A 19,763-nucleotide genomic window follows, 5' to 3' on the forward strand; every position below is an offset into this window, starting at 1 on the left:
GCTAGCTACGGTGGGCGCTGACACAGTTTCATCCGTCCATCTGTGATGGCCAGTGAGGCTGGAGGCTGCAGGCAGGGGCTTGGGATGGATCGGGAGGGGAGGGTTTTTCTGACCAGTCAGCCTCAGCCTGGGAGCCACTCATTCACTAAGCACTTGACTGCTCCAAACACAAAGACACCCAGAGACAAGCAACCAACACCTCTCTCTCTCTGTCACTCCCCCTCCCCCTCTCCCTCTGCTCCTCTGTTGTTGGTATAGCTACAGCTGGAGAAGAGAGAGGTGAAGGGAGAGAAGGAGGGAACGAGAGATAGCTAGACCTATAAAAATAGACAGTGCGTGAGAGGAGGACAAAGAAAGAGAGATAGAGATGACAGAATTACTAAGAGAGACAGGGGAGAGAGATAGAGGCAGATAGCTACATAAAATGGGAGACAGCCAGAAAGAAAGTGTGTCCATCTGTGTTGTGTCATACAGATAGATTAGCTTGATAATTCACTGTGGGCAAAGCGTACAGCGGTGGGCTGAGCTCTCCCATAAGCCTATTAATGGTATAGTTATCGAACACAATGACCTCACAGGCTGGATGGGAACACATACTGCTCAGATTCCTCCTTACGTGAGAAAAATGGCTTCCAAAGAATTCAATCAACCATTGTTTTAACCTCACATCAAACCCTAATCATTCCCGTGGTAAACACTAGCCTGGCTATTCACCACTCACCAGAGCCCTGTTCTTGCTGTTGATTGCACTGGGGCTAACCATACAATTAGAATCTAGTCATTCTTTTTCTATGGAGCTAACTAGAGTGCACACTTAAATTAATTGTAGAAATTCAACCAAAAATGGCAACATTAGCTCCCGAGTGGTGCAGCGGTATAAGGCACTGCATCTCAGTGCTAGAGTCATCCCTACAGACCCTGGTTCGATCTCGGGCTGTATGACAACCGGCGGTGATCGGGTGTCCCATAGGGTGCACACAATTGGCCCGGCATCGTCCGGGTAAGGGGAGGGTTTGGCCGGGGTAGGCCGTCATTATAAAATAAGAATTTGTTCTTGACTGACTTGCCTAGTTAAATAAATGTCAAAAAATATATGGAAAACCGTCAAAACAAACTATGAGTAATCTTCCCTTGTGGATTCTTGATGGTTTTCCAACTGTGTTGTTGTTCTTTTTCCCCATGGAATCCTGGAGTAGAGCAGGGGATGGCAAACTGGCGGCGTGCAAGCAAAAAACCGGCCTGTGAGTGATTTTTATTGCCCCCCCCCAAAATGATTTTTTAAACAAAAAAATACAGTATATATATTTTGTGGGATTGTAGTTTTGGGTAAAAAAAAGATTATAAAATCACCAGGAATTCATATAAAAATGTGTGTAATTTAGGAAATCTTTTCCCAAGTATTCCACGATTAAAGAAAGAGACATATGTGATTGTGTCTCAATATAATCAAGTTATATAATTATTGTTATTTTCAAATACAATCTCTTTCTGGGCTTAGTTGTGGTCAATTTGAGGTGTAAAAATGATTATAATTATGTTCCGGGCCTCCGACCATCCCCTCTGACAAAAATTGTCCTGCGGCTTACTTTAGTTGTCTATCCCTGAAGTCGAGGTTTTACCCCAACAGAAATAGCCATGCAGCCTGGTATGGTGTGGTGTAGTGTGGCGTGGGACGATGTGGTGTGGCGTTGGGTGGCTTGGTGTGGTGTGGGGCGGTGTGGTGTGGTGTGGAGTGCTGGACCGTGAGCCCTAGGCATTGTGAGCATTGATTGCTCTGTGTTGTTAATTGAACCTGTCCCAATTTCTCGTGACCCAAATGAGGGCCCACCAGTAGAGCTGGCTTGGTGTGTGTGTACATGTTCTCCTACATGATCAAAACCACAATGTCCTGACAAGTCACCAGAATGTCCTGACAAGTCACCAGAATGTCCTGACAAGGTAGGGAAACAAATTTGAAGGGTTAGGTTTAGGGTTTGGGTGGGGTTAAAGTTAAGATTAGGGTTAAGGTTTGGGGTTAGGGGTTAGGGAAAATAGGATTTTGAATGGAAATATCTGTGCATTGACGCTCCCCATCCAACCTGACAGAGCTTGAGAGGATCTGCAGAGAAGAATGGGAGAAACTCCACAAATACAGGCGTGCCAAGCTTGTAGCGTCATACCCAAGAAGACTCGAGGCTGTAATCGCTGCCAAAGGTGCTTCAACAAAGTACTGAGTAAAGGGTCTGAATACTTATGTAAATATCATATTTCATTATTATAATTTTTTTTACATTTGCAAACATGTCTAAAAACTTGTTTTTGATTTGTCATGATGGGGTATTGTGGTTGATTGGCGAGGGAAAAAAACAATTGAATCGATTTTAGAATAAGTCTGACATTACAAAATGTGGAAAAAGTCAAGGGGTCTGAATACTTCCCGAATGCACCGTACACTTTTACTCCCCAAAAAATCCCCAAAATTCACAAAAACAAAGCTGTGTGTGTACTCTGATGTTCCACTATTGAGTGGCCTCAATGCTGTGTGTTTATGTGTGGTGGCACAATGTGTAAACCCTAATGTTTTTCTGATGTTTTACTATGCTAGAGGAAGCACAGGACCTGCGGTGGTAGACACAGTCTTTCATGTCCATGAACCAACAGACACGCACAAGCACACACATACGCACTCACGAACAGCCAAAACAATTATGATCAAATAGCCCACCTGTACATCACAGGAGGCTGCTGAGGGGAGGACGGCTCATGATACCGTCTGGAACAGATCGCATGGAATGGCATCAAACACATGGAAACCATGGAAACTATGTGTTGGATGTATTTGACACCATTCCACCTGGTCCGCCCCATCCATTATTAGGAGCATGTCCCCCCCCCAATTAAGGTGCCACCAACCTCCTGTGCTGTACAAACTCTCGATACTAAATCATTTGTGCTTGTGAAAAAAACATGACAGACTCACAATGCACTGCCATGCAAATCCACAATACACATCCCACTGGGCACAAACTGGTTGAATCAACGTTGTTTTAACGTAATTTGTCAACAGATTGTGACATGGAATCTACGTGGGAAATGCATTAGATTTGAAAAAAACGTTCAACTGTTGTTTTAAGGGTGAAATTTCAACCACGGGATTACGTCATCATGGTAACCAATTTTCAACATAGACAAACCTTTTTATAAAATATGTTGTATTTGTACCTTTGAAACAACATCAGACCTTCAACGTTATATCCACTATCAGAAAAATTAAACAATGGGCTAGGCAGCAACCCTGCTTAACTTTGTCACTGACTATTACCAACGTGCTATCGTGAGAATGATTATTGAGAGATTTCTTAAGAACTAGATTCCCTGTTGTTATCGAAGTGATTCCAAAGGGTAGGTTTTAACAGAGAAAATGAAATGTAACCATACTTTCTAAGTCATATATCATCCATATTTAAGCCTATATAGGATTTGCTAAATCATCAACAGCTGTTGTTTCAATTTAACCCAGGGTTCAACTAAATATATACAATACATAAAGGCCTACAGTTTCAAGCTTTGATTGATTTCAAATGTATTCTTCAAGTTGTTAACTAATATGTTGGATTCATGTCCCCATCTCAACCAAAAATCTACGTTATAGAATAGGACTAAATCAGATCACACTTTAAATGCACTTTAAATAAATTGTGATTTGATTTAGTCCTATTCTTTAACTTGTATTTTTGGTTGAGATGGAGACGTGAATCCAACATATAAATTATTAATGTGAACAGACGGGAATTAAAGCCAGACTAAATCAGACACAAAAAATACATCTCCGTCAAATGTTGACATTTTGTTGCACAATCGATATCACTTTTACAATACTTTCAGTAGCCTATCTATCAGTACAAACTCATTTAACAGTATTTATTCAACCTTGAAATTAGTAACACATCCATGGCCACATTTTGAGGTTATGTAACTATAAATGTCTTCTTATGTAATCATAGAATGTGTGCATGTTCAAGATATCATGCAAAGGTGGAGATCTTATTTCTATATTTCTAGAATAATATTTCTAGAATAATCTGCGCAGAATCTCGGACAGCATTGAGCACTTTTAATGTAATCTCAACTGCAATCCAGGTCATTTGGTTTTGCTATTAGATGACGCACAGTGATAACACATGAATCTGTTGTATAAATACAAAATATCTGACATTGTATTCCCATTTGTACTTTGCTGTGCTTTTAAATGGTTGAAAGAGAAGTTATAACACATTTACATGACAACTAAACCAAAAATCTGACATTGTTTTTCTATTGGAACTTGGTTGTGCTTTCAGATGGTTGAAAGCACAGTGATAACACATTGGGTATGCAACAAACTTCTGGCTGTCTTTTTGAGTGGGTGAATAAAGGTTGAAATCTCATTGATCAACGTCTCAACCAAATATTACCCACATTTCCACTTTGAAATGACGTGGTGTGCCCAGTGGGATTTGTGTACCTATTTTTCTAGCACAATATAGGCTACACAAACATTGCACCGCAAATTCAAAAACGTATATATTCTCACCGTAGGCAGCAACGCAGTGTCAAAATATAACACAATAAATCCCTAAGCCATGTACAAATACAAGTCAGACTCAAATCAGTTTATATCTGAGTACAAGGTTTTCTGAAAGTGCTCATCTCATCTCCCCATTCTCAAACTCTGTGTCAGTTCTTTTCATTGAACAGACTCGGCTTGTTCCCTCTCCTATTGGCATCGCTTTTCCTCGCTTTCCCTTATTCTATCAGTCAGCGATTCCTCATCTCCTCTCACAACTCTCTCCCTCCTCCTCTCTCACTCTTCCTCTCTCCCTCCTCCTCTCTCTCATCTCCCTCCTCCTCTCTCTCTTCCTCTCATCTCCCTCCTCTCTCCCTCCTCCTCTCATCTCCCTCCTCTCTCACTCTTCCTCTCTCCCTCCACCTCTCATCTAGTTCCTCCTCTCTCACTCTTCCTCTCTCCCTCCTCCTCTCATCTCCCTCCTCCTCTCATCTCTCTCCTCCTCTCTCTCTTCCTCTCTCCCTCCTCCTCTCATCTCCCTGCTCTTCTCATCTCCCTCCTCCTCTCATCTCCCTCCTCTCTCCCTCCTCCTCTCATCTCCCTCCTCCTCTCATCTCCCTGCTCCTCTCAACTCCCTCCTCTCGCCCTCCTCCTCTCATCTCCCTCCAACTCTCTCCCTGCTTCTCTCATCTCCCTCCTCCTCTTTCTCTTCCTCTCTCCCTCCTCCTCTCATCTCCCTCCTCCTCTCTCTCTTCCTCTCTCCCTCCTCCTCTCTTCTCCCTCCTCCTCTCATCTCCCTGCTCTTCTCATCTCCCTCCTCTCATCTCCCTCCTCTCTCATCTCCCTGCTCCTCTCAACTCCCTCCTCTCTCCCTCCTCCTCTCATCTCCCTCCAACTCTCTCCCTCCCTCCTACTCTCTCCCTTCTGCTCCCCCTCCTCATGTCTCCTCCTCCTCTCTCTCTCTTCCTCTCTCCCTCCTTACATCATCGTCTTTTTCCTCCATCCTCTTCCAGATTTGAGACAAACGTTGGTTCTTCTTCTATACACAGTCTATGACAACAATATAGCCCTGTGTTTTCTTGTTGTATTCATCTTCCAACATTATGGCAAGCCCAAACAGACAGACTATTTCCATTGGTTTGGGATGGAAATTAGAAACCTGCACCAACTGTTCCTGGATGATGTAATTTCCTGAAACATACCACAAGCCGCAGGCATTTCCCAAACCTCAACAGCAAGTGTGTGTGCACACAAAGTACCCCCATACCCTGCTCGAAGCTTACGAACACAGTACACTAAAGATACACTGGGCCAGTTTGAGAGTAACTTTGTATGCCGTTGACTTGTGTTGCTATGCTACCATGATTCAAACATTATGTGCATGGACGAGCTCCAGTGTAAGTGTGCTTTCAGCCAGGCTCGTGTCAAGTGTGTGTATCAATTGTCTGGGAATGGTTTGATCCAAAATTCCTGTCAGCCACACTGTATGAGAGACAGCTCAACTTCCCAAACGATTGTCACAAATCAGATACCTGTTTTCCTCTCCAATCAGCTAAGCCCACAGAAGCAAATAACACGTGACTCTCTTCCTGTCCAATCATCTTCTGAGCTTCGGGACACAGCCCTACTGTCCGGTCCAGTGCTGGCCAGAGCCAAGTCCAGACACTCATCTAAAAAGCATCGATGTGTGGCTCTGTTCAATGCCTATCTCTTCCATCTCTCTCTTTCCCCCTTTACAACCAAAAGCCTGTTCGGTTCCCCACTACAAAGACACATTGTCACCAATCTGGTCAAAAACTATGGAGGACAGAGAAGTGTGTGAGTATGAGTGTACCTCTTTCCCAAAACATTCAAAAGGCAGACTATTTAACAGCACCAACCAACCATAAAGGAAATGCTCCAGCCTCTCTTTCTTACTGTCTGGTAAATAAACGGTGGGTCTCGCCTGAAAATTGCCAAGAGAGATAGAGGATAGATGTGTGTGTGTGTGTGTGTGTGTGTGTGTATGCGTGCGGGTGGAGGGGGCAGGCAGACTGAATTGGGTCACATGTCTGCTGGGCAAACGAAAGGGCAGCAGCGAGCCTGAGACCTGATTTACAACACCAGTGCTCTGCACACATACACACACACACACACACAACCGCACACACACTAGAACTATTATGTGAGCCACTCAACCTCTAATTGTGTCCACAAGGCAGGTCATTGCAGACGGCTGCAATTCTGCATATGGTACAGTTTTCAGAGGATAGCCATGGAGGGGAGCCCTCAGCCTATGTTGATGTTGAGTTCTCTATCAGGCCTGTTTTCAGCACCTGAGGACTGGAGGGTTAGACAAGCCTCTGACTGCATGTCGTAGTGACAGAGTACGGCCCTATATGTCTCCTCTTTCAGTCCCTCTCACAACTGTACACCTTGCTACTAGATCATCCTTCCTTCCTGCCCTCCTTCTCCTGTTTTATTTTTCTCCCAGTTCTGCGGTGTTTGATGCTGTTTGGTGGGGAGCCTGAGTATAATGGCTGTGGCACCCGGGGTCTGTCACACTGGCAGACCTCTAGCTGCTCTCCACACAACACAGCCTTCTCTCCAACCCACATCCTCTGTCCCCCTCGCCACCCTCCACCCCCAACCACGCCAAACCTCACTCTTGCTGCATGGCAACCAGCTCCCATGGCAACTCTTTCTCTCTCTCCCCGTAGCATGGGAGAGAGAGAGAGAGAGAGAGACAGAGAGAGAGAGAGAGAGAGAGAGAGAGAGAGAGAGAGAGGGGGGGGGGGGGGGGGGGGGGGCGAGTGAGTAGTGATGGCTGTTGGGGAAAGAGACAAGGCTTGGGGAGGAAAAAGCGAGGGAGAGAGAACAACAACAGAAATAACCCAAGAGCTGCTCTCTCTCTCTCTCTCTCTCTCTCTCTCTGTGTCTCTCTCTCTCTCTTTCTCTCTCTCTACCACTCTGGACCTGCTGCTGCTTCAAATAGCTGCTAGTGCTGATGAGGTCTTTCCCAATTTGTCGGGTATTTGTCTCCTAATCCTTTGGGCCTTCTGGGACTTTACTCCTCTCTGATGAGGCTGGCGCTGCTTACACTTGAGAGGAGATGAGAAGAAAAAAACAGGATGCAAACACAACCTTGTGCTGAAGAGGAAACGTTCCAGTGTTCACAGCAACAAGACCTATTCCTGACCAGGATCAGAGCAGAGCGAGAGACAGAGAGGGATGAGAGAAATAGAGAGAGATGACAGCGAGGTAGAGACAGGGGAAGGAGACCAGGCCAAGCTGAGCGAATGAGAGAGACAGAAACAGGGACTGAGAGACAAAAAGTATTAGGATTCTGAAAACCCTTCCTCACCCACACACAGTCTCACACTCAGTCACACACACAGTCACACACACAGTCACACACACCAAACCTTTCAGAACTTGCTACACTGGAGTTGAGAGGATGATGTGTGTTTACGTTTGGCCCACCCACACACATCAAATCACATGTTATTTATCAACTGCATCGTAAACAACAGGTGTAGACAGTGAAATGCTTACATACAGGTCCTTTTCCAACAATGCAGAGAGAAAGATGGAAAATAGTGACACAAGGAATAAATATACAGAGAATAACGAAAAACGATAAAGAGTCAAAATAACATGGCTATATACAGGGAGTACCAGTACCGAGTCGATGTGCAGGGGTACGAGGTAATAACATGGCTATATACAGGGAGTACCAGTACCGAGTTGATGTGCAGGGGTACGAGGTAATAACATGGCTATATACAGGGAGTACCAGTACCGAGTCGATGTGCAGGGGTACGAGGTAATAACATGGCTATATACAGGGAGTACCAGTACCGAGTCGATGTGCAGGGGTACGAGGTAATAACATGGCTATATACAGGGAGTACCAGTACCGAGTCGATGTGCAGGGGTACGAGTTAATAACATGGCTATATACAGGGAGTACCAGTACCGAGTCGATGTGCAGGGGTACGAGGTAATAACATGGCTATATACAGGGAGTACCAGTACCGAGTCGATGTGCAGGGGTACGAGGTAATAACATGGCTATATACAGGGAGTACCAGTACCGAGTCGATGTGCAGGGGTACGAGGTAATAACATGGCTATATACAGGGAGTACCAGTACCGAGTCGATGTGCAGGGGTACGAGGTAATAACATGGCTATATACAGGGAGTACCAGTACCGAGTCGATGTGCAGGGGTACGAGGTAATAACATGGCTATATACAGGGAGTACCAGTACCGAGTCGATGTGCAGGGGTACGAGGTAATAACTCTGTTGAACGTGTGTGTTGGGGTGTCAGTGTAAGTAGGTGTGTGTGTCGGTAGAGTCTTGTGTATGTGCACAGTCAATGAGAGTTAGTGCAAAAATGGTCAATGCAGGTAGTCCGAGTAGCCACTTGATTAGCTCGTCCCTCCGTTTCCTGTAGTCCAAGATCAGCTCATTTGTCTTGCTGACGTTGAAGGAGAGGTTGTTGTCCTGGCACCACACTGCCAGGTCTCTGACCTCCTCTCATCACTGTCGATATTCAGTCCTACCACCATCGTGTCGTCTTCAAACTTCAAACCCACTGCGTGGGTGAACAGGGGGTGAACAGGGGTTACAGGAAGGGAGTAAGCACACACCCCTGAGGGTCCCCCGTGTTGAGGGTCAGCGTGGCGGATGTGTTGTTGCTTATCCTCACCGCCAGGAGGCGGACCGTCAGGAAGTCCAGGATCCAGTTGCAGAGGGAGGTGTTTAGTTCCAGGGTCCTGGGCTTGGTGATGAGCTTGGAGGGGACTATGGTGTTGAATGCTGAGCTGTAGTCAATGAACAGCATTCTAACATAGATATTCCTTTTGTCCAGGTGAGAAAGGGCAGTGTGCAGTACGATTGAGATTGTGTCATCTGTGGATCTGTTGGTGCGGTATGGGAATTGGACTGGGTCTAGGGTTTCTGTGAAGATGGTGTTGATGTGAGCCATGACCAGCCTGTCATTACCTTGGTGTTCTTGGGCATGGGGAATATGGTGGTTGGCTTGAAACAAGTTGCTATCACAGACCGATCAGGGATAGGTTGTCAGTGAAGACACTTGCCTGCTGGTCTGCGCATGCTCTGAGTACGCGTCCTGGTATTCCATCTGGCCCCGCGGCCTTGTGAATGTTAACCGCTTTAAAAGTCTTACATCGGCTACAGAGAGCGAGATCACACAATCATCCAGAACAGCTGGTGCTCTCATGTGGTGAGCATAGAAGGCATTTAGCTTGCCCAGAAATCAACTGGTAGAACAGTACCCCCACTTAGCCCACTTAGCCTTCTCTCAAATATCAGCTTCATCGAAATGGAATTACTAGATTGGGTATTCCCCATTCAAGTCAAATGAGCCCATGATGGGTGGACCGGTGGCCGTTCTAGTCATCATTTTTCTAAGTCAGCGTCTCCTCAGAGAGAACACCACTCATTTTTAATTAAAGCTCCCACTGCCGGCCCGGGCACCACATTTACATCCAGCACTGAGCACAGAGAAATATGGTCCAATAACATCGACGGGTCAAGCGCAGGTCACGTATTACTGAGGGTGTGTGAATCCAATCCTAGGATATGATAGGCTGAACCCTGCTGGAGCCACATAGTGTGAGGCTAGCTACCCTGCTGTTTTCACTAGGGATGCATACGAGTTAGTCACCGGATGGACTAACTGCTACACGGGGTGGGAAATAAGAGTGCATATCAATAACAGTATAGAAATATCGGATGACATTCGATTTCAGCAGGCAGTAGGAGAGGAAGGTGTGTGACTTTCAAGCCCCAGGATATTTCCCATGCATCATATCCAGTAGGGAAACATCCAGGACCTACATTTCACAACAACATCGCCTCAAGCAGTTAACCGACTCCAAACGTCGTGTGAGAAGAAAACAAAATGCTATCAATAGACAAGTTCCGACAGGTTCCACTTTCTTCCTCAACAGGTTTCACCCATGACATCACACGCCCCTCCCTCTGCCACCCACCCACCCCCCTTCAATGTGGAAAGATGGAGAGGTAGTGGTGACTGGGTATTTCTGTGTCTGCCTGAGCCATACCATTACCTCATGCGGCTCTGGTTTAAAAACGTTCTTACAACGTCCCTCTAAGGCTGTAGTTGGAGTGACAATGTCATGTTTAACTTTGTCTCGCTCTGATAGGGTGTAATGTGAATTACCTCATGGTATTATAGGAGGCCCCAGTGGTCTGACTCTCTGTCACACCCTGCCCTGCTCTGAGTGACTCACAGTAGGAGAGGAGAGAGTAGGAGTAGAGGCCCAAACACAGATGGCCCACAGCAGGGCTGGGCTGGCCCAAATGGCCCCACCATGACAGCTAGCAGCATCCCCGATGGAGAGCAGAACCACGCCACTTTGTCATGTTAATGGAGGGGGACAGCTGGGGGAGAAGGGCGGAGGTGGGGTATGGGACCAGACAGGAGGGGGACACAAAGGAGGCAAAGTGAGCCCCATACAATCAACCCCACGTGCCAAAAAAATACCTTCAAACCACGTCCCTCGTAGCCTCTGACCTTTGATCCTAAGTGAAACCACACATGCGATGCGAGACAGCGAGGAATGCTTTCACCCTGGGCAGGCGGGCAGTCTGTTGTTGTGGAGTTGGTGAGAGGGGAGTTAGCTCTGAGAGAGGCTAGCTCTGAGAGATCGATAAGCTTTTAAAGCAGCGTGACTCTGTCTCCCTCCACTGTCTGTCTACAGCCGGGCACTCTCACTGGAAGCTGAGGGAAAAGCTTGCAGAATTTTCTAGGGCAACGAGAACAGCAGGGTTCCCAGCAGCAGCAGCCTAAAAACAGGCAGACAGTCACATCATGTAGCCAATCCTACATTTAACAGAGAGTGTCGAGGGTTCGTGGAGAAAGGCCCCACTGGGCACACACTGGTTGAATCAATGTTGTTTCCAAGTCCGTTCAATGAAATTACGTTGAACCAACGCGGAATAGACGTTGAATTGACGTCTGTGCCCAGTGGGGCCAGACTCGTGAGGGAACATCTGGTGCCACACAAAAACAGGCTGACTTTAAAAAAAAGCCCAGACAAATTGTTTAGTTCAGAACTGTCCCTGGACCCTATAAGAGGAGGACTCACCCCTTAAATAGAGGGAAGGGGTAATTGTAGTAAGCAACATTGATTGCAGTTTGGCCAGTGGCGTTTTAGACTCGAATGACCTTGATGGGCTCCAAGAACAGTATCGATCCCAAACTAATCCCAAACCAGGGCTGCAGTGTGTCAATGTCAATGTACACTGGTAACAGGGCAGAGAGAAGAATGTGCCAGTCAAGGCACTTATCCAGTGAGACAGAGAGAGAGACCAGTTGTTTAGTCTCGTTGCTATAAAACAAAGCGTCAGAGTGGAGAATCGCTCGGGATCAACAAAAGACACTTTCAGCTCCTCAGGCGGCGAGGAGAAGAGAGGACAGGAGAGGAGTGAGAGGAGAAGAGGAGAGAAGAGGAGAGAAGAGGAGAGAGGAAGAGCGATATGGAGAGGAGAGAAGAGGAGAGGAAGTGAGAGGAGAGAGGAAGAGAAGAGAGGAGAGAACGTCAACCTTCTCTCCCTTACAGAATTGCCAGGGCAGGACAGAGAGGAATAACTCAGAGGCCAGGGCCCTTACAGAACCATGTCTCTACTCCCAAAACCCTGTGAGAAGACAGGCTAACCACAACAATGAGAATGCACCCAAAACAAGCGTGCCAGGACAAAATAAGGGATTTTTGGGCAGAGAGGGAGGGAGGGATCATGGGAGGAGTGTGGGTCCACAGCGTGGGCATAGCACAGATTAGAAGCACAAATCACAGATGGCCGCTGCTTCTCCCCTATTCACTGTAGCGCCACAAATAATTAACCAAAGTGTCCCCCTTTTCTCTTTTGTCAGCACGCGTCTATCAAATGAGAGTGTGTCCCCGACACAATGGCTGCCCCACAAAGGCCCGCCCACCCCCCACCGTCACCGTGAAAAGAGAGACACGTGCAACTTGTCAGAGATTGGAACAATGGGAGAAGGGAGGAGAGGGAGGGTGTGGCATCAGCACGCAGCAGCCCACCCTCGAGGCCCCGGAGCCAGCCACTGGATTGTAACTACAGCCCCAGGCTTCTACCAGTCCTGGAGGCCTCCGAGGCACACAGCCAATACTAAGCCACAGCCTTTGGTGTGATTGATCAAACATTTGTCTCAACGGGATTGTATAGGCGTGTGTGTGTGTGTGTGTGTGTGTGTGTGTGTGTGTGTGTGTGTGTGTGTGTGTGTGTGTTTTGTGTGTGTGTGTGTGTGTGTGTGCGTGTGTGTGTGTGTGTGTGTGTGAGTGCGTGTGTGTGTGTGTGTGTTTGTGTGACAACGAGAGTGTGTGTAAGTAAGTGTGTGTAGTCAGGCTTGTTAATTTGGGGGGAGAAGGAAAGTAAAAACCCTGGAACAGCTGGGTGGGGTCTGGGGGGACACAATAGAGAGAGAGAAGGGGGGAGGAAGCAAAAAGTGATGCGCAGGCAGGCAGGCCACCAACTCCAAAAGCTTGACGGGTGTCTTTTGTAACAGCAGCTGGTTTTGGAGGGGTCAGACCAGCTGTGTCTCCATTAACCCTCCTTCCCCCTCCCTTCCCGCCCCAACCAAACACAGCCAGCTGTAGGCTGGAGAGAGGGGTGAACAGAGATTTGAGGAGAGGGGTTTTCCTCAAACCCACTGCATGTGGTCATCTATCTTTGGTTCTTAACTTTGAGCCTCACGCAGACTTCCTTCACAACCCAACTGGTTTACTCCAGGACTGATTTATAGTCAGACTCCCTTCACAACCCAACTGGTTTACTCCAGGACTGTTTTATAGTCAGACTCCCTTCACAACCCAACTGGTTTACTCCAGGACTGATTTATAGTCAGACTCCCTTCACAACCCAACTGGTTTACTCCAGGACTGTTTTATAGTCAGACTCCCTTCACAACCCAACTGGTTTACTCCAGGACTGATTTATAGTCAGACTCCCTTCACAACCCAACTGGTTTACTCCAGGACTGTTTTATAGTCAGACTCCCTTCACAACCCAACTGGTTTACTCCAGGACTGTTTTATAGTCAGACTCCCTTCACAACCCAACTGGTTTACTGTAGGACTGTTTTATAGTCATACTCTGTACGAACCCTAATCATTACTGTATCTCACTCCACATCCACTTCAGCTTAAAAACTTGCAGTTATGGAAAGAAAACTAGAGTGTGTATCTGGCTATTCTCCCATGACACTCGTAACAGGGAGCAGAAACACAGAGAGAAAGACAGAGAGAGAGAGAGAGAGAGAGAGAGAGAGAGAGAGAGAGACCTGGGTCCTGACAGTAAATCTCAGTAAGACAAAAATAATTATGTTGCAAAAAAGGTCCAGTTCCCAGGACCATAAATAAAACTTCCATCTAGACACCGTTGCCTTCTATGCCATCAAAAGGAACATGAAATTCGACATACCAATTAGGATCTGGCAAAAAATACTTGAATCAGTTGTAGAACCCATTGCCCTTCATGGTTGTGAGGTCTGGGGTTCCGCTCACCAACCAAGAATTCACAAAATGGCACAAACACCAAATTGAGACTCTGCATGTAGAATTCTGCAAAAATATCCTCTGTGAATTAGGCCGATACACGCTAATTATCAAAATCCAGAAAAGAGACGTTCAATTCTACAACCACCTAAAAGGAAGCGATTCCCAAACCTTCCATAACAAAGCCATCACCTACAGAGAGATGAACCTGGAGAAGAGCCCCTTAAGCAAGCTGGTCCTGGGTCTCTGTTCATAAACACAAACAGACCACACAGAGCCCCAGGACAGCAACACAATTAGACCCAACCAAATCATGAGAAAACAAAAAGATAAGTACTTGACACATTGGAAAGAATTTACAAAAAAAGTGAGCAAACTAGAATGCTATTTGGCCCTAAACAGAGAGTACACAGTGTTAGAATACCCAAATTTAAGGAAAGCTTTGACTAGGCACAGACTCAGTGAGCATAGCCTTGCTATTTAGAAAGGCCGCAGAAGGCAGACCTGGCTCTCAAGAGAAGACAGGCTATGTGCACACTGCCCACAAAAGAGCTGCACTTCCTAACCTATATTTATTTTTTATTTATTTTTCCTTTTGTACTTTAACTATTTGCACATCATTACAACAGTATATAAACATAATATGACATTTGAAATGTCTTTATTCTTTAGGAACTTCAGTAAGTGTCATGTTTACTGTTCATTTTTTATTGTTCATTTCACTTTTGTTTATTATCTATTTCACTTGCTTTTGTAATGTAAACATGTGTTTCCCATGCCAATAAAGCCCTTAAATTGAAATTGAATTGAGAGAGAGAGGGGGAGAGAGAGAGAGAGAGAGAGGAGAGAGAGAGAGAGAGAGAGAGAGAGAGGAGAGAGAGAGAGAGAGAGAGAGAGAGAGACCTAATTTCGCTGCCAGAGCATTAGCAGGGACAGTTGTTACGCAAGGCCCTGGCCCAGTCTCTCAGAGGACGAGTACAATGGTGAATGTGTGGTTAGAGGGACTCCCACCTAGCCAATCCCAAACCAACCACCACCGTGTATGCCAACTCTACCCCCCTCTCTATCCATCTACTTCCTCTGAAAAGAATAGAGCTTTCTATAATAAAGTCATTCATAAATACCATCTTAGCTAAATATCTTTCTGCGAACAGCCCTATATGCCTCCTACTCCTGTCAATCTAAGCTTGGTCGGCTATCCAAGCAACGGCCCGGAGAGTCTTCCAGGAAAGTCGGTAGTTTACCGCCAGGCATGCGCTCCTCTCTCTCTCTCCTCTTGGATCGGATCGATGATAGGGAAGGAGGCCATGGCCATCTCCTCTCCCTGGGGGCAGCGTGGCTGAATATTAGATCGAGACAGATTGTATTAGATAAGGGCCCAGGACCCAGATAGAAGCAGGGCCAGGCAGAGCCGAAGTAGCATGACACCACCATGAAGAGGGAGGAATGGAGGGCGCTCGAACACAACAACACAACCTCAGACACACCTACACAGTACAGACACAACAACACAACCTCAGACACATCTACACAGTACAGACACAACAACACAACCTCAGACACACCTACACAGTATAGACACAACAACACAACCTCAGACACACCTACACAGTACAGACACAACAACACAACCTCAGACACACCTACACAGTACAGACACAACAACACAACCTCAGACACACCTACACAGTACAGACACAACATTCGTGTCTGTTTTCCGACTCCTAGCTGCTCAGGCTTGTTAAATTGAGACTGCCCAGAGAAAGAGACAGAGATGGCGACATACAGTGCGTTCGTACAACTGTCTGTCGATCAGATCACACATTCCTGTACACAATGCACAATGTTTCTGACAGAGATCCTGTTGAGAAATAGGAAAACAAACCGAAATTGCATTACATTCCATGTTCCATTTCCACATGGTGGAATGGAAGAGAGTGGCTCGAAAGTGCCTCATGGTATGGCAGCGATGGTGTTATTTTATTAGTGAATAACATTATCAGGCCCACACAGCTAAATGAATCACTCAGCGATGGAAATGAAGCCTCCTACAGAGCCAGAGAATCATAGTGTATTACTTTAATTTCACCAGTTCAAGGGGGGGCCTCGGGCTCCACTTTACTACTCATATATTTAGATACGTTTGGAAATGTGAGACTCCCCTCCGTTGAATTGGAATTCCCGAAAAGCAGCAGCTCGTAGTAAAAAAAATGTTTTTAAAGGAAAAATAAAAGATTAGTGACCGTATTCATAAAGCATAAAGCTCAGAGTAGGACTGCTGATCTAGGATCAGGTCCCCCCTGCCCATGTAGCCTAATCGTATTCAAAACAGATCCTAGATCAGCACTCCTACTCCGTAGCGCTTTATGAATACAGGAACAGGGTGTCTAGCCTGCTAGCTACAGCCTTGGGATCTGAGCTGTTCTGTGAGATTCCTCTGCTCGATGAAAAGTGGGTGTAACTGTCTGTGAGATCACATTGTGACCGAACCATCTTGTTATCTATGTAGCTGCATTATAAATGGGAATCCAGACAGGAGGAGTACACACGATTTGTCTGAGGGAGGAGAACACTCTGCTGCCATGAATCACAAGCAGGGATTTTCCTCCGAATCAGTTGGATTCATCCGCTGAGCTCGAGCTACTTCAATCTCCTGCCAATACTAACCATATAGGAGTTCAGTAAGGGCAGACACATAGAAACGCGCACACACACACACATTTACACAGTGTAGTAGTGGGCTAAAAAAACGACAAGGAGACATATCTCACAACTGCCGGCTACATTCATGCCACCGGCACCATGTGTGTTTGTGCGGCTGCTGCTGCTAGGGGATTGGAACTGTGTTTCACTGTCTGTCAAACCCTGTTTCTATGGAAATGGACACAGGCGGTGGATGGAAAGAGGACTGCAAGTCAAGCAGCTCCTCCACCCACCACATCTCACACAGAGTCATAGAGACAGAACAGCTAGCTAGCTAACCACACCCAGACGGATGTCCAGTCCAGCGACAGCAGCACAGCCAGACAGAGACATGCACCAGAGACATGGACCAGAGACATGGACCAGGCAGGCCTGAACAGCTTCCTCTGTGACTGTGGAGAGAAGCCTTGTGCGAGGCTGCTGTGAGGATGTCAACAGAGCCCATATGAAAGGACCAGTGTGGTTGTGGAGGGGATTGAGGGTTCAAAGATATGCAGTCGGGGGGAGGGAGGGTGCCGTTTGGGGTCTTCCTCTGGGTTTCTTGGAATGCCAAGTCACGAAGCTGAAGCAATAACACATTTCTCATGCGGAGCAGCTGGAACTGTAACACACAAGCCCCTCCATGTCAACAACAGCACAGGATCAGAAACATGAACTGACAGACATCCTATTCACTTAGCCACTTAGCCTCGAGTCCAGGCTTCCTGTACGATACTTGGGACTGGGCGTACAGTAACACGAGACTGCTTGGAAGTCATTGTTAGACAGTGTACTACTACTATATGCTACAGGCGGGTGGAAGGAGATCATATGGATATGGAGGGATAGCCATGGGGTCTGGCTTTATGAGCCAGACAATAGCTCCCAACCCCTCCGCAGTGCAATTTGCCTGCAGCCGGGTTCTCATTTGACACCAAAACCTTTCATTACCTGCTCAGTTTCCAATCGGCTCTTCCTGTGGCTCCTTCCTGGAATTTAATACCATCACACTTAAGCCCCTTTGAAGGCTGATGAGAAAGTGAGAAAGAGAGAGTGAAAGAGAGCGAGAGAGACAGACAGACAGACAGACAGACAGACGACAGACAGACAGACAGACAGACAGACAGACAGACAGACAGACAGAGACAGAGAATGCTAAATCCAAATATGGCATGCTCAGCAGACAGATTGATTTTGCACCAGGAGGTAAACAGAGCGAGAATGATGGATAGACATATGTGATTATGTAGTATGTAGAGAAGGAATGGGATGATTGGGAAATCTCCCTTTGCCCATCTGCACTATGTGTTAGCTGTCTGTCTATGTCTGTCTCTCTGTCTGTCTGTCTCTATCTTCCCCCTTCCCACCATCCCAATCCCACCTCTCTACAAAATCTATAATGTCCTCTCCTGCATAGCTCAACTCGTGCTCCTTTCCTTTGTCCCTGTAAGCTTTCATTACTCGGGATGGATGCTGAAGATATCAGCAGATACAATCTAGTGCTCCCCCAGCCTTCTCTCTCCTCTCTTCTTCTTCAATTCCCTCACCATCCCCCCTCCATCTCAGCCTTCTGTATCAGTGCTTCCTCAGCCTATGGGCAGAGCGAGTGCACTGGTCTGGTGTGTGAGCAGAGGTCACTTCTCTGCTGCTGCTGCTGCTGCTACTGTTAATTGATCTCCAGTGATGGATGCAATGCAGCCCTGGAGCCCTGTCTGGCCAGAGCTCTCTCCCTGGCTCTCTCTCTCTCAGGCGGGAGAGACTGTGGTGTGGACTGGCCTACTGGCTGAAGACCCTGGATGGCCCCAGCGCTCAGCATGCAGACACGACAGACAACGGGAGACCTGTTTGTCTGTGGGCGCAGACTCCCTGTCTAGGGACGACCACTCCCCCCCCCCCCGTTCGATAACGCTAGAAGCAGAGGCATTAGGTCCATGTGAGTGACAGACAGTCCCAGGACAGGGTAGGCCAGAGTGGGCATTGAGAGACAGACAAGCAGTCATGTTGGCTGTAGTCAATGTCCCGAAAAGGTCACTTTCTCCATTCAAATCTCTGAGGTTCCTCAGGGATACAGCAGGTCCTCAGTTTAAAGTGCATCTATCTGACCATGTAAGCCTGTAGGCCTACATCTTCATACGGTGACTGTACGCAGTTCCCAGGCAATGTGACCAGGTTTCTGTATGATTCTGACTCACACAGCAAGGACCTTCCACTACATCTTGGTTTGAAAGCAGTTCCCACTCCCTCTGTGAAGGACATCATGGTCGGACATCTTGAAAAGGAAACCACCCAGCGGTTTGGGGTCAAGAGTAACACATTCTAGAACCGCTATGAGCAAACAACTAGGATCTGGCCTCTTCTGCAGCTGAACAATTTTTTATTTTACCTTTATTTAACTTGGCAAGTCAGTTAAGAACAAATTCTTGTTTACAATGATGGCCTAGGACCAGTGGGTTAACTGCCTTGTTCAGGAGCAGAACAACAGATTTTTACCTTGTCGGCACAGGGACTCGATCTAGCCACCTTTCGGGTTACTGGCCCAAAGCTCTAACTACTAGGCTACCTGTCACCCCTAAGACTGGTGTTGGTTGTGAAATCTCCCTCCTCCCTCCATCCTTCTCTCCCAACCCCCTTCTTTGTCTTTCCCAGTGGAACTCCGGGTAACAGCTGGGTGACTCGGCCACATCTGGGGAGCAGCTGGGGGGTTGCAGACAGGCACACTGGGAGGCAGGGCTGAGAGGGGCAGGGGAGGGCAGAGAGGGGCAGAGTGTACGAGGTGAAATGGGAGCGAGAGCATGCAGAGTATCTCGTGTCGAACCAGATGCTCCAAATTGGCCGCGATACCACCATGGTTATGGTGAGTAATGGCCATAAGAGGAGAAAGCAGCATGTCTCATTTGCACATTTACAACCAGAAGTCATCCAAAGCCAGCAGACTCCCAAACCAAAATATTTTAGCAAGCCTAAAATGGATGGAAACTGGATAAGAGATGTTGTACAGAGTTGATG

At 46.9% G+C, this 19,763-nt stretch overlaps 1 protein-coding gene across 2 annotated transcripts in view; it reads right to left on the bottom strand.

Annotated features, from left to right (window-relative positions):
- Positions 1-19,763, bottom strand: part of LOC110503314 (numb-like protein) — a 77,122-nt gene that overhangs the window by 51,406 nt on the left and 5,953 nt on the right. The window lies entirely within an intron of this gene.

Source organism: Oncorhynchus mykiss, chromosome 24, assembly GCF_057628025.1.
Source record: "Oncorhynchus mykiss isolate SJ-2025 chromosome 24, ASM5762802v1, whole genome shotgun sequence".
Taxonomy (NCBI): domain Eukaryota; kingdom Metazoa; phylum Chordata; class Actinopteri; order Salmoniformes; family Salmonidae; genus Oncorhynchus; species Oncorhynchus mykiss.